This window comes from Argiope bruennichi, chromosome 8, assembly GCF_947563725.1.
Source record: "Argiope bruennichi chromosome 8, qqArgBrue1.1, whole genome shotgun sequence".
In the NCBI taxonomy this organism is placed as follows: Eukaryota; Metazoa; Arthropoda; class Arachnida; order Araneae; family Araneidae; genus Argiope; species Argiope bruennichi.
This window is the reverse complement of record NC_079158.1, coordinates 117,217,638-117,232,651: the sequence shown is the minus strand read 5'-3', so window position 1 is coordinate 117,232,651 and position 15,014 is coordinate 117,217,638. Positions and strand designations below refer to the sequence as shown.

The following is a 15,014-nucleotide window of genomic DNA, read 5'->3' as shown; positions in this document are numbered from 1 at the left end:
AATTTCAGTATTGCAAACGAATGACAATTTCTCCTGCACTAGGTCACTGATATGGTTTATTGTATACTCATTCGAAAGCTAATGAAATGTGCAAGTTCTTTGGTAAATTGAATGCATTGCAGCTAAAAAAAGTACATATTGTATTTAACATTAAAGATTTTGACGACAATATTTTGCATTTCGCCGGAGTTTCGGAGCTTGAAGCTCAGCTTTAAATCCAGGTATATCATCAAAATGGCGTCATTTTATAAGTTTTTTTTTTTTTCTCCTCAAAATATGTGTTTATTTTACGTGTAGGTCTATCAGAAATATTGTAAATTATGACTTTTTCCTGACTGGTATCGTGCACTTTATCCAACATAACTTGCAAACAATAAGGGATATATATAATAGGAATGCTGTAGCGTTTTAGGATCTACTCGGATTCTTCTATCATCATCTTTCGTTTGGCATATTTATCGTTTGGCATATCAAACTCAGCTTAAATAAGATAATTATTTTAAATGCAATTGCTGAATCATGACTGTCGGCACATCAATATAGGCTGCTTTTTAAATTATTTCAATCAAAAGGTAATTCACTTTAAACACCGAATTGGAGTCACAAATTTGAAAAATAAAAATCTATAATCATTTTAAAATCTGTTGCTTTCAAATGAACCGGTGAAATGACCGATGCAAGCGCATATGGCAACTTTTTATCTTGCTTATTATTCTGAATAAATTCCTTATACAGATCTAGTAAAAGAGAGTAGTACTATACTAATGTCCTTTTAATGGTTTCCATGCATGTTTTAAATTTGAGTATAGAAGAATCCTGTCCAAACTTAAAATTTAATTAGCTTGGAATGGGAATTTCGAACTACTGCAGTGATCAAAAAGTATTTGGAATGCTTCATTTAAAATACATCAATAGTAGATACGATCTTCAATATTTTAACAAACATTTTTACAACTTTCATAAAAACTTGGTAACAATCAAGAATTAATTTCGTTTTATCGTCCGAAAATCAATTTGTTTACAAAGAGATATGAAGGTCAATTTTCCAAAAAGGCGATTGTAACTGAATAAGGAATATGCATTAAAATTTATTTGCACAAAGCAATTCAAGCGACAGAAATATTGCGAAGTGTCTTTATAAATAACTGCTTAGCAAAAACAAAAATGAATCGAATAAAATTGAGTGAATCGAAGTGAGTTTGTCAAGCTCTGGAAAACCCTCCACTTCATCTTATTCTCAACATTGTCGATCAGATCAGAGAATTGGCGCTAGGTGATCATTTGACAGATTACCATGACGGAGCAGGTTCCTTTACAGAAAAAATCAAAAGAAACAAAAATTGCGGAGGAATCACTCAGACTTTACAGCAAAATGATAATGCGTCTTTCCCAATGCCATTATTATTCAATATATTTGAGAGATAAAAAATCATTAAATAAAGCTCCGCAAGTTCCCTAGTCACCTATCATTGCATAGTGTGACTTTCTTATTTCCATGGTAGAAATTCCCTCTTTGTAATCACCGTTTTTAGTCCATTAATTAGATAAAAGATCTTTCACTGCAAAGAAGATTAAAAGGAGATGCAATAAATTTTGACCATAAATTCATTTTATGCCGCCATTCGTAGAACTGTTCCTGACGCTTAACCAAATAAATAATCCAATAAACATCACTTCGGTCTTTGGGCTTAGAAAATAATGGCTGAATGCAAGATTTAAAATTTATGTTCAACTAGCTGATATATCAAGAGAAAAGTCAAAACATTAATCGCAATACTATTCTAATCTTTCATAGTTATATTTTCATAGTAATACCATTTATTCTGAACTTCAATCGTGAAATGAAGTTCAAAATGAATCATTTTATGACAGTAAAAATATACAAACAAGTCGGAAAGATTCGTACTCTGAGCAACCGAATTTAATATTTGATTAAATATCGAAAGTAGGTTACAAAGGACAAGAATTACAAAAGGTAAAGATTTATATGAAAATCCTGCAGAAATGAGTAGGATGTATGGCACTCGGCTAAATAACAAAATTCTGTAACTTTTAACTCCCTAAAGATTAGTACATTGGACTTATTTTATAATTATTTATTAAATTACAGCCAGTCACTCCGTTACTAAGCCGCATAAACAGGAATTATTGTGGCTGGCTGTAGGCTCATTAACTATCCAACTTTCGCGTAAGAAAACAACGGCCAACAAAAGTTTAAAGAATCTTCGAAATGTCGTAAAAAGCTAGAAATATTTTCCATCATTTTTTTTTAATTTTTAAATTTCCAGGTTATTGTAATATTGTATTAAAATTACTATCCATAATGAGTTTTCCTCTAATTTCTTTTCAGTGCGACACATTCAGTTATGTAGTGCTGAACTGAGCCTATTTTCCTACATAGTACAATTGGCTGGAATCACTTAACACAAGAAGCAGTTTATGGATAAATTGCGACCACCACAACCAAGTAAATAACATATCGTCGCTTACCAAACAGCATTACTTAACTTTATTTTCCTAATTTTACAAAAGGTAGGGAAAAAAAGGGAAAATTTTTCAATCATTTTTTTTTTTTTTTTTTTCACATTCGGCATGAAACTGTGGCTATGTGTTTATTCCAGATGTGCAAAAAATATATATTCATTATCGTTTACGAAAAATTTAGTTCCTTTATTTATTTGCAAATCCGGAAAACTGAGACTATACAATTTTAGAACATTTTATAAGCGACGACATAATTTTAAAACACGTCATTGCCACCAAGCAAATGACGAATTGAATTATCATATAAACATACATCATTCGAAATGAAAAAATATATGCAATTGCTCGACGAAAGAAAACACAGCATACCAATATCAACTTTCACAAAGGCTTTTCCCACCATCATTGAAATAACCATCTTCCGGATATCAATCAATCAATTTCACTTTCACTAGGAAGCTGGCGATATGACCGACTCATATCTCCTATTCTAAAATCCTTTACACTGGGTTTTCACGTAATTTTGCTTACTACTGAATTAAGCCTACTTTCCATCATTTATTTATATATTTACCTAAAAAGATAAGACAAAAAAATTGACTTCCAGATTTTGATGAGTTTAAATTTTTAAAATAGTGAGAAATGGCAATTTGTTCTAAATCTGCCCCTTAAAGATTTATTAAGAATATTAGAATAATGATATTATGTGTAGATTATGCAATGGTCAAAGGATGTCCATAAGTGCCTCTACTTCGCCGATCATTTAACGATGCGAGTGTTAAAAAAAAAAAAACTGCGACACTATTTTTTAACCGTTGGAATTTATCCAAACGGGAAACATATCATTAAATAAAAGCCTTGGTTTATATTGGCTTTTAACTGCAGTTGATTAAATTTAAAGAGCACGCATGCACACACATATACAGATAGACACAAAACTAAACAAAAATCATTTTTCGTTTTAAACTCCTACGCAGATTTCAGTTTTGAAATTAAAAATTGGAAAACGAAAAGTCGTACATAATACGAACCTAAGCATATAATATAACATGAATAAAGCGAATTGCTGTTATTTTGAAAAATTTGCTTTTCATCAGTCTTTTTCCTATTTGAATTATTCTGACTCATAGAAATAAACTTTCAACAGCGAAGATCGGCAACACATTTTTATGAACGAAACAAATAATGTATTCCAATGATTTTTTAAGCCAGGAAATTTCTAAATCATATTCGCTCCATTCCCAATTTTTCCACAAAAGAGATTATCCATATTTTAATTATATGATTTAAAAAAGCTTTTAAAATTCCAACAGTGCCACTTGAAATGGAAGTAAAAACATGTGCCTTAAATTTATAAAAACCCAAATCTAGAAAACCGAAACAAAAGCCACACGTGAAATGACTAAAAAGAAGTTGCTTGTTTAATCAATACTTGGTTCGAAATATGGTGTATGGAAGATATTTGATTAGTTTCCTCTAGGATAGTTAAAATAATCAAATAAAATAAAAATATCTAGAATTGGACCTATTGTAAATACTGAATAATTGCACACAAAACAAGATTTATCATATGTTCTGAAAATTTTTATTGAGACCAAAAAAAAAAAAAAAAAAGGGGGATAACTTGCAGGAAGATTAAATTATTCACTATAAATGACCAAAAAAAAAAGGTATTATTTTACTGCTTCCTCAATATCCAATATTTTTCAACCATTTTTTTTAAAGATATATTTCATGTTACAAAGAAAATCATATGTTTGTTCATAAGATTTGAGCAAATTTTAAGGCATCCAAATATGACAAAATCCTAGCTTCGCTAGAGAACCGAAGATTCAAGGTATGACTTCACAGCACGGTTGTGTGTTTACAGACTTTTTCGCGTTTAATCACGATTTAATACGTCAAGGATCAAACATCCTTCTGCAAGCGGAATTCAATGAGGAGTTTACGGCTAATGTATCGTCTTCGTCATCTGACCATGATTCGAAATTGCACGATCTATCCCAAAGTAGTATTTCTATAGCTTCAAAATGGGAAGTCAATCTAACCAACTAAACTATATCTTTTAAATCTTTCAGAATCTACTGAAGATCAACGAAGAACTAGGATGTTTCACATTCGTATCACATTGAAACTTAGGAAGTGAACTGTCGGCTTTAGCATTCGATCATGAACCCGAAGTCCCTCCAAAAAAGCCCCTTGCATAAGGGAAAACAAACCATTAATCTAATAAATCATAAATTTGAATCATCTGACTGATTCTACTATTCTACTCGACTTTTCAAAAATAAGTTACATCTGGAAGAGCATGAAAAAACATTTCGTTACTGAAATTCGGTTTAAAAAATTATGGATATCTGGATTTTTTTTTAATTATATAAATTCCTTCTACTTTCATCCATTTTTGAATTAAATAAGTTTTACTGAATAACGAAATTCACACAGTTCCTCCACTCAAAATTACCATAACAAAAAAGGCGGGAGGGGCAAAATTTTGAAATTCGTTCTGAAGGAAGTTTTTTGTTGGCACACCTATGCCTGCCTGCATGACAGATTTTCAGCAGAACTGGGATTCAAACTCACGATCCTCGTCAGATTTATCAACAGCTGTAAAGGAAGTAGAAACCTTTAAGCACGGATCGCCTGTATTTGATGGTAATAAATATGATATTAAAAATTTCCTGAAAAGAAATGGTAATTTTGCGGTATGCCTTGGCAATATTTACTGATAGTCTGCAATATTCTTATCATTTACTTTAATGAAGGTCCCCCTCCCTGAACTATTCGAGTTTGTATGTATGAAAAGCGATAAGAAAATTTTACTTAAAAACGTTTTCATGGTGACAGAAAATGTTATCAATACAACGTAACAACAACGTTATCATATATAAAATATTGTAAGAATGACGTAACCATTTTTCTTGTTACTACCGACTGATGGTGGCCCGAATTTAAATCACAGAAATATTTGCATGCAATCGGGGACTTAGGTGCACGTCATATTAAATATGTTTTCCACTAAATTGTCATTCTGAACTCTTACATTAATTTGCAGCAGATCATTATAAATAATTAAGCATAAAAAAAAGGTAAATACAATTTTCGATATCCATTTAAAAGTAATTTTAATAAATTAAACATAAATTTTAATAAATAATTGAAGTAAACTACTTATTATTATTTAAGTTAATTTTTATTATTCAATATCCTGAATTAATAATATGAATTTAAATTTACTAGTAATTGGATGGAAAAATTTATTTCAACCACCCAGAATGAAACAATTCAAACATAGAAATTTCAATACAAATTTGTTTTGTAAAAATATGAAATTCATAAACAATATTCATTTCCAATCTATTTTATAACCTTAAAACTCATCAGAACTAATTATTTAACACATTTTTTTTTTATTCCATTGATAAACCTGTTTATGTAAAACAACTCCAAATCATATATACGTATATATATTTTTAATGATCTCCATGCAGTTATGAACCTATAAATTCTAACTGCTAAAGAAGGTTGTGTAATTTTTAAGAAAAACTTCATGAATTATTCTTTAATCAAAAGCTATCAAGAATTATTTAAGTTGGATGTTTATTGATATTTTTATAAAATAACTATAAGTATATATTTAGAACATTACATAAATAAATCTTATGTGTATATATATAAGTAGAAGCATGTTTCTGGCAGGCAACGATTCCATACTGAATTATGGAGAAATATAAGTAACTGCATAAAATACTATACGACCTTTTCACAACGTTATGTGATATTCAGAATGAGATACATTATTGTGAAAGTACAACATGGTCAAACTATTTGAATAAAAACTTATTTCCATCAATTACCTAAAAGTATCCTTTTTATTTAAAATGGTAAACATTTTTTTTTTTTTTTTACAAACTAATTTTTTAAAAAATTTTGTGAATAAATACTCGAAATGCAACAACTCAAAAAAGAAAAAAGTACAATTTTTCTTGACTAACTTTAGTTAGTAGCAATCTGACAAACAATAAAAACATAACTGCCCAAATTGCAGATAAAAAATATTTGTATTTCCACGAATCTTGGAATTATAGGGGAAAAAACCATACATTTCAATTAACAGTATAATACAAAAACAAACCATACACAGCATACCAAATTCTTTTCATCATTTGTTTAAAATCAAATGCTGATCAATACATAAACTAATTTTGAATACATTACATTTATTATTAAAAACTATTTGACATCTATACATAGTTTCTATGTTTATTTTATGATTATATTTTTCAAAGTGAATTTATATTTAGTTTAAGCATGTCAATTACGTCAGTTTTTTCAGATAAGGCTAAAATTATATAAAATTTAATCTATTTTGAAAAATGAAATATTAACTATAAAAACGTTATAAATATAATCCCCCTTCCAATATAAACTATTAGCAAAAGCACATAAAAATAACCTTTTATCTAAATATATGTTTTAAAAGAATGTCACCATCTGTGGTGAGTAAAATGAATTCTTGAGCTCTAACGTTTTTAATCTCTGAGCATTATAACTGCTAGATGAGAGTGAAATTGCAAATATAATTACATAATAAATCTGGAAGTGTCAACTTTTTTAACACAAAATAATAGTTTATGTAAATTTAAGTAACTATGGGGGGAAAACATTTAAGAAAGAGAGAATACAGTAAAAGTTATGAAATTCTGTAATTTTTTTTAAAAACCGAAAAAAAAAACTGTATAAAATATATTATAGTACTTGTGTATTAATCATGTACAATAACCATAACATCTTTGACAAATTTTTTTGGTGATTAATCACATGCATGTAATTAATATAGAAGCTTCTAAATGATTATAATTTTGAAACAAATAACCTTCAACAACTATCAAAAATGAATCTGACCTTAACAACTAAAGAAAAACTTCAAACAATAAAAGTAAATAAATTGCAAAATAAACAAAAAAAATTAATAAATAATATTTTTGTTGCCTAAATCAAACATGACAAAGGTTTGAAAGAGAAAAAATCTAAACTTCATAAAATAATTAATTGTGAAAAGAAGTAAAATACAATTAGCTGAACAATAAAATGAATAGGTTTATACAAAAAGCATCTCAGATTTTAAAAACATTGTGAAATTATTACATCAAAAAATTAATCTATCTCCAGAAAAATAAAATTTTAATCCAAACATGCTGAAATCTGAATTTCCATTGAAATGCATCATGTCAACTAAATAAGTAGCTACTTTTAAAAAGATTAAAATAAAAAAAAAAATAAAAAAACTGAAAAGTCTTTAATTTCAACATGCATCAGAATCCAAACTAATGCTGAGTAAAAGTTTAAATTAATAAATTAAATCTAAAGCTACTAGAAAATAAAAAAGAAATTATTTGTTTTAACTTATATTTAATCTTAATCCTTATTCATGCTATTTGTTAACATTACAACAATAAAACAAATAGCATGAAGCAAGAGTGAACTATTTAAACTAAAAAGAAAATCTACCATATTTCAAAAAATTCTAATAAGTGTCAAAAAGGTCAATATACAAATTGTATGCCAAAATTTTAAAAACTGGTAATAAAATTAAAAATATCTCAACATTCATTCTAACAATTGGATAAACCCTCTTCAAAAATAAAATTTATTAAAATTAGAGAAAAGACACCTATTTAAGCACTATTTTAAACAACAAATTTTTTTTGTCAAATAAATTTTTAAGACGATAAATTATTTTGGTTTTATATGTTCTTAAAATGTAAATTAATAAAATTTTCATAACAGTGGAAATTTTGGTTACATTCAAATTATTATAAAAACTAGCTTTTTTTATATTATTTGAGAATAAAATTTTGAAAATGCAGTTTATTAGCTGACTAAAAATTTATCAGCACATTGAGGATACATTTTTCAAGTAAGCATAAAATGTTTTGCAGCCGATTTGACATTTCTGAAGCAGCTACACAACTAACAAAATTCAGATTTCTTTTATTTAGTTGCTCATACAACATCAATTTTTATCCTGAGAAATAAATAAGAGTATGCGTATTAAAAATAAATTCTAACCACAATATTTTTTAATTTTCAAAAGAATTGGTAAAAAGTCTTACATTGCTAATTCTATCAGGTTCTACTAAAACAATTTTTTTTTTTTTTTATCATTTATTAAAACTGGTTGGTATGTTAACCGAAAAAAATTCTGATGAATAAACCACGAAATGATTTTTTTTTTTTTTTTAATGCAGAAACCATCATGAAAGTGCTTTCGAAAAACCTCAGTTAACAGATTTTACTGCCTGCTTATACGATTATTAATAAGCAGTTACTTTTCGATGACATATTTTCTGTCAGCCTTTACCGTATTTGTAAAGGCTGACAGAATTAGCATGAAAGAAAAATTTTTTAATCAAATTTGAAATCTTTTCTTTAATTGTTATTATCGTTTCAATTATATTTTCTTCCAAATTTGAAAATGTTAAATGTTTTTCTGTTAATTATATTAATAGAAAAAAGCATGTTTAAACTTGGTACCAATTTTGTATGAAGCTTTCAACTGTGTAGGAAACTAAAACATGCTTTCAAAATTTGATTTTAATGCTAGATATTTTTTTAATTAAAAAAATTTGTGTATTTATTCTTATTTCTCATTTTCTTAGAGATCAGAACATAAAGGATTCTAAAAAAGTATGAAACGATTTATATAACAGTCACTCAAGTAAAAAAAAAATAGTTTCCCAGATTTCTTTCAACTTATTTAGAGGTGAATTTGCAGCTCATTCCAAAAATCAACGATATGCATTTAGTTACAAAACAAAAATGTTAAATGTGATGTTACAGTCGAGTCATAGATATTTATTAGTTTCTTAAATTTCTTATAATCCAAAAAACAATATGACAAAAATGAAATATTGCAAAAAATAATTACTTTCCAGATTTTTTTCTTTTTATACATGAAAAATATTGACACTCTTAAGTTGACAAACATAAAAGTGTAAACATACGTGTGATAAACCAAAGATTTTCATAATGTAAAATCAAATATTAATATTTTTAGGATTTTTTATTTTTATTTTCATAAACATTCTATAAGGAAACGAATGGAAGAACTGCTGTGATTAGTAAAAGATAAATATATTTAAAATGCTACAAAACACTTCATCCTGTTTATTTTAGAGTTAACTTTGTTACATTAAAATTTAAGATATAATTCTTTATTAATAATACATGCAGACATACACACACACAAAAAAAAAAAATCTTTGGACCACAAAAATAAATTTTTAAAGGACTTTCTAAAGAAGAGAAATATTTGCATATAAAATTTTTATTAACTCAAATACATATATAACTAATACATTATCAATAAATAAAATATTAATTTAAATTCATTAATAAAATCTAGTGTTGAGATTTGTGAAATTAATATAATACAGATATATAAACAAAAACAAAAAAATACTTTTTGCAGTTCATTAAAATTTTATTGTTAGTTGAAAATTCGTAATTGCAATTATTGATTAACTTAATAATATATGCACATTTTTTACTTTATAGATCTTATCTACCGCTTGCGCATTTTTCTTTAGACTTACAGAATTGTTATTAACTTTTTTGACAGCTTAAAATTACGAAAACAAAATCGAATTTTGTTCTCGTCTATTTCAATGCATTTCGAATTTTCGCCATTCGAATCTATTTCACAAATCATAATTCAAAAGATTAAGAAAAAAAGAAATCCTGCTATTTCAAATCCAAAGTCATTCCTGAATTTTCACTTTTTTCCTTTTCCACTGCAAACATTTCCATAAAAAATAATATCCAATTTTTCAAAAAATGATAAATAAGAAAATCGCAACGTTAAAACGAGCAATTCATAGTATTAGAAATGATAAAATAATAGCAGGAATAAATAAAAATTAATAGCACGCTTTTATATTAAGTAACATTTAAATACATAATTAATTGCACCATCAGTGATTTGATACCGAAAATTCTCTCTGCGGAAATTAATCCATGCTACTCGTATATTAAAATACACATGACACATGCTGACTGCAGAGAGTTAGATCAGCAATAAAATACTAAGTTTATCGCTGGTGCATTTAATAAATTATACATTTTATTACTATTTACATATATGTATAACAAGTTATAAATTATCTTAAGTTTCATTATTCGACCGGCTGGTTTGCCGCTATTTTAGGCTTGACACATGGAAAATATCTAACAAATATATAATTCGAATCCTGTTCAAAAGTAAATTATTTTTCTGAATTAAAATTACTTTACCTTTGTCCAGAAATAAAATCTTGCTTTCCCTTTGTAAAATAATTAAAGTAGTCACCAGCCTTTTCCATGAACAGACATTACCATACAGCCGTTAGAACCAATTGCCGACCGTAATGTTGTGTGCCTCTCCCATGAAAACCGAGATGCCAAATTCGCCGGTAAAAAGAAACCAATCCTGTACGACGCAGATGGAGATAACTGACTGCCGGTAATGGAGTGGTAGCTTCAAAAGTGAAAGGAATCAACTCCGCCTAAATTTCTTTCGAATTCTAAGATATAATAACAATTTAGTACCAAAAAAGAAATAGATTCGATTTGAGTAACTCACATAAAAGTTAAAGAATATGCTCATAAACTAACAAATGACATCTTAAACAAAAATTTGAAAAACATATTTGTAAGCCCAAAACCCTTTAGGTCGCTCAGACATAAAGGGAAATTGAGAATTTTCAGTTACACAATGTTATACCTAATGATTTTTTTACAAATTAATCGTTGTTTTTTGTTTGTTTGTTTATTTGTTAGCTGTGAAATGTAAAAGGGAAGAATAAAAATAATAAAAAAAGAAAGAAAGTTCTTTATTTTTATAAGTAATATGGCAGCCGGAAGAAGCATTCTGCTGTTAGATGAAAATCGCACTGGAACCCCGCAGAACTAACAATCGAACTAACGTGCAATGTTTCAAATGGTTTATAGATAGTTCAGAAGGCTAAACATAGGTGTAGTTAACAACAGAGGAGCAACTGATGTAAGTTTATTAATCGAAAAACATTTGATTACTTTATTTCAAAGACAATTATATAAATCCATCTTGCTGTTGTGAAAAGAGAAACCTTTAATGTCAATCAAATCGATCTACCAGGTTTATATCCAGGGTCTTGTGAGATTTAATACTGAGACATCTCTTGATTAGATTAAAAATTGTTATAAGATTATGAAATCTGTACAAAAAAAAAAAAAACCTACAAATTTCCAAACCCATGCATACACAAAAAGAGAAGAAATAATAATAAAAGTGCAGATATTTGTTTAAAAATAAATGCTATATTATTATTAAAAATAAATTTCAGTATGGAAAAGCATATACCGTATCCGATTGCGAATACTGCTGCATACATTCGTTTCCATTTTTATACGGTTTTTAATTGCGTATCAAAAATATGATAATTTTCTCTGACAGGAAGAATGATTCAATTCATTAATCGATTTTATAGATTGAAAAATAAGAAATGGATATATTGAAGAAATTAAAACAAGGAAAATAAGGTTCTATTATTCTAGTTTTCATTTTATATTAATTTTATATTATTATTCCAGTTTTTCTTTTATATTAATAATAATATGTTAAAATTATTTCGATAAAACTAACTAGTGTAAGTGTTGGGTTTTTTTCCTTTGTATTAAGGATTTTATTTTTATTTTTTTCCGAAGTCATCATAGACACTTAAAATATTATTTGCCAACGGATTCTAAAACCCTCTGCGCTTCTGCGCATGCGTTAGGATGGTTTTAATTCGTTAAAATAGTAATGAGAGAAAAGATTTAAAGAGGAGATGTTTACATTTAACAATAAAATGAATTAGATTACTCGGACTAAATTAAAATAAAATAATAAGGTCAAAAAAGACGCAATACTAACATACACGTGAAAAAAAAAAAGTGAACGAAAAAGTATCTATTACAGCGGGAATAAAGGTCAAATTCCGGAAATGTGCGATTTCACTTCTTAGTGAGATAGAATCGTCGAAAAGTGGTTGTCTCAGGATACTGAAACAAAGAGTATAAAAAATGACTGATGACTCACTCATTAAGGTTGCAGACCTGCAGATTCCCTACCCCCTCCTTTTGAGATTATTTTCTAAAGTTGCATTTTCACTTGCCATTCTAACTTTCAATGTTTCAATGTTCTATGCTTTTTTTTTTTTTTTTTTTTTTTTGCTCTGAAAAACCAATGTTAACTTGAAGAAAAGACAGAAAATGACCAACAAAGGAAGAGATACGCAGGGAGGAGGATATCCTCCGGCAGCCTCTCAGAGCCCAGTACACATGCAAATATCATTTGAAGATTAAAAGTAATATTTTAAATTTAGATGAACCAGATACGGCTAAAAGCATCGGCAAATGATTTTGGTTTATTGAATATTCATTTTTTAAATTATTATTACTATTAACGGTGGGCCTTCTAAAAGAATGTGCGCATATAATTTTTTAAAATGTTATTTGGATGAAAATTTTTATTAATTGTACTAATAGTCAATCAATTCGGCAATTAATTAAAAATTTAATCGTTAGATCAATTGTCATTAATTATTACATGTAAAAAATGGAGAATGTTGCAAATGTATAAATAATTCTATTTTCACAGCGTTCTCTTTCAGCATTGCTGAAATTCTCCAAGCAGGAAACCTCAGTATTAAATTTTCACAGCCAAATTTTTTCTTAACATGTTAGTTATATGACTGCAATGTAAAAAAAAGAATTATTTTACTCCCTATGTTTCTTTATGATAGAGATGACTCATGGACTATTTTTGGTTTGAATATCTTCTTCTAAAAGTTGCAAAAGAATAATAAATGGTAATTTACAGGTAAAATAGTATTTTTTTTTAAAGTTCAATATTTTTATAAATATTTTGGCATCACTCGTAATTTTATATGGCTGTGAAAAATATTTATCTTTATTCGCATTGCCTATTTGTCACCTTCGGAAATTAACTTGTTCGTCGATAATATTTTTTTTTTTTTTTTTTTTTTTTTCATTTTTATTGATTCTCATATGCATAGTTTGATATTCTTGGTTTTGTTAGCTAATTTGAAACTTCGAATCGCAATACACATTTAATCCCATTATTTTTCAAACCTGTTTTGATCATTATTTGCAAAACGTCTCTAATGGAGTTCGGTACTTGTTCGTCTCTTTTAATTTCTATCTGCACCTTATTTTGGCACCAACTTCATTTTCTTATTCCACCAGAAAGATATTAATGAGACTTCCAAAATTAATTTTTCATTCAACAGTATGTTAACGCAATTAAAAAATGCCAATAAAAGGAATTAATCGGATCAACTATAAACTTTGAGTATATCTGATATATTTTCTAATATAATATCTTAAAAGAGTGGTTTGCAGATTACATGTGAAATTATTTAAAATATGCGGGTTTCCTAAAATCCGCACTTTGCTAAAAAGTTTCGAAATTTGTTTTATTTTTTTCATTTAAGGGCTATGTATTTAGCAATTCAAAAATGTTTTAACTTCATTTTTACGATTATTAGATATAAAGTTATAGTATAAATAATAAACCGGACGTGAAACTTTTGAAACCAGAAATGGGCATTTAAAGACCTATGAAATTGCAAACAACTAAATTTAACAACCATTTTCTTATTCTCAAGCAATATATTTTTTTAAAACATAGATTCGCTTTATTATTATTATTATTATTATTATTATTTTATCTGTTTGTGGGAACTATTTTTACTTTCTCTTATGCATGGTATAGAGAAAGTATAGTAATCGTGAAAAAGATTCGAAATCGAGATTTTGTCGTATCTCCACGTTTAAGACCTCTCTGAGTTCGAAAAACACATTTTTGGAAAATGACCGTCTGTCTGTCTGTGACAAAGATAAATCCGAAACGCTTTGATCTAGACGATTAAAATTTAGCGCATGATCTTTACACCAAATGAGCAGATTTCTGTAAAATTTTGAGTAAAATCGGTTCAGAAGTCCGGCTGTTCGAATATAAGTTAACATGATAATTACAAAACAAAGAGATCTAGATCAATAAAATTCGACACAAATTTAACATCTGTAATGTATACATATGCCAAATTTTGAGCTAAATCCACCTAAGAGTTCCCTGTTTGTCGGTCTGTTCTTTCAGAAACATGTATACGCGATCATTCAAAAACGCAGTAATCTATATATATCAAATTTGGTAAGGGATTTTGTGACTGACTACAAGTGCAGTTTTGTGTCAAATTTTGGTTACAATAATTTCTAGAAAACATGTTTAAAACACAAATTCGATTTTTGAATGCTATCAATGCATGCCAAGGACTGATCGCCAAGGATGACACTATAGATTCTGGAAAATTGCTAAATTCACACCAAAAGTTAAAATTTCGTAAATATTGTAAGCCAAAGCCAAGCAAAGCGTAGTCTGACACGACAAGTTTATTATAGAGTATGTTAGAAAGTTTAGGAAAAACCTCTTCCGCTGGTTTTAAATT

The 15,014-nt window shown here is 27.8% G+C and overlaps 1 protein-coding gene and 1 long non-coding RNA gene across 4 annotated transcripts in view; one reads left to right on the top strand and one right to left on the bottom strand.

Annotated features, from left to right (window-relative positions):
• LOC129981755 (putative fatty acyl-CoA reductase CG5065) overlaps positions 1-10,940 on the bottom strand; it is a 66,469-nt gene extending 55,529 nt beyond the window's left edge. The window contains exon 1 of one of the 3 annotated variants that reach the window (XM_056092741.1): positions 10,780-10,940. The gene's annotated coding sequence lies outside the window, so the exon portion shown is untranslated. The remainder of the gene's footprint in view (positions 1-10,779) is intronic. The other 2 variants (XM_056092737.1, XM_056092740.1) reach the window with 2 other exon arrangements.
• Positions 10,941-11,407: 467 nt separating this feature from the next.
• Positions 11,408-15,014, top strand: part of LOC129980511 (uncharacterized) — a 33,461-nt gene continuing 29,854 nt past the window's right edge. The window contains exon 1 of the long non-coding RNA XR_008785243.1: positions 11,408-11,527. This is a non-coding gene — a long non-coding RNA (uncharacterized LOC129980511). The remainder of the gene's footprint in view (positions 11,528-15,014) is intronic.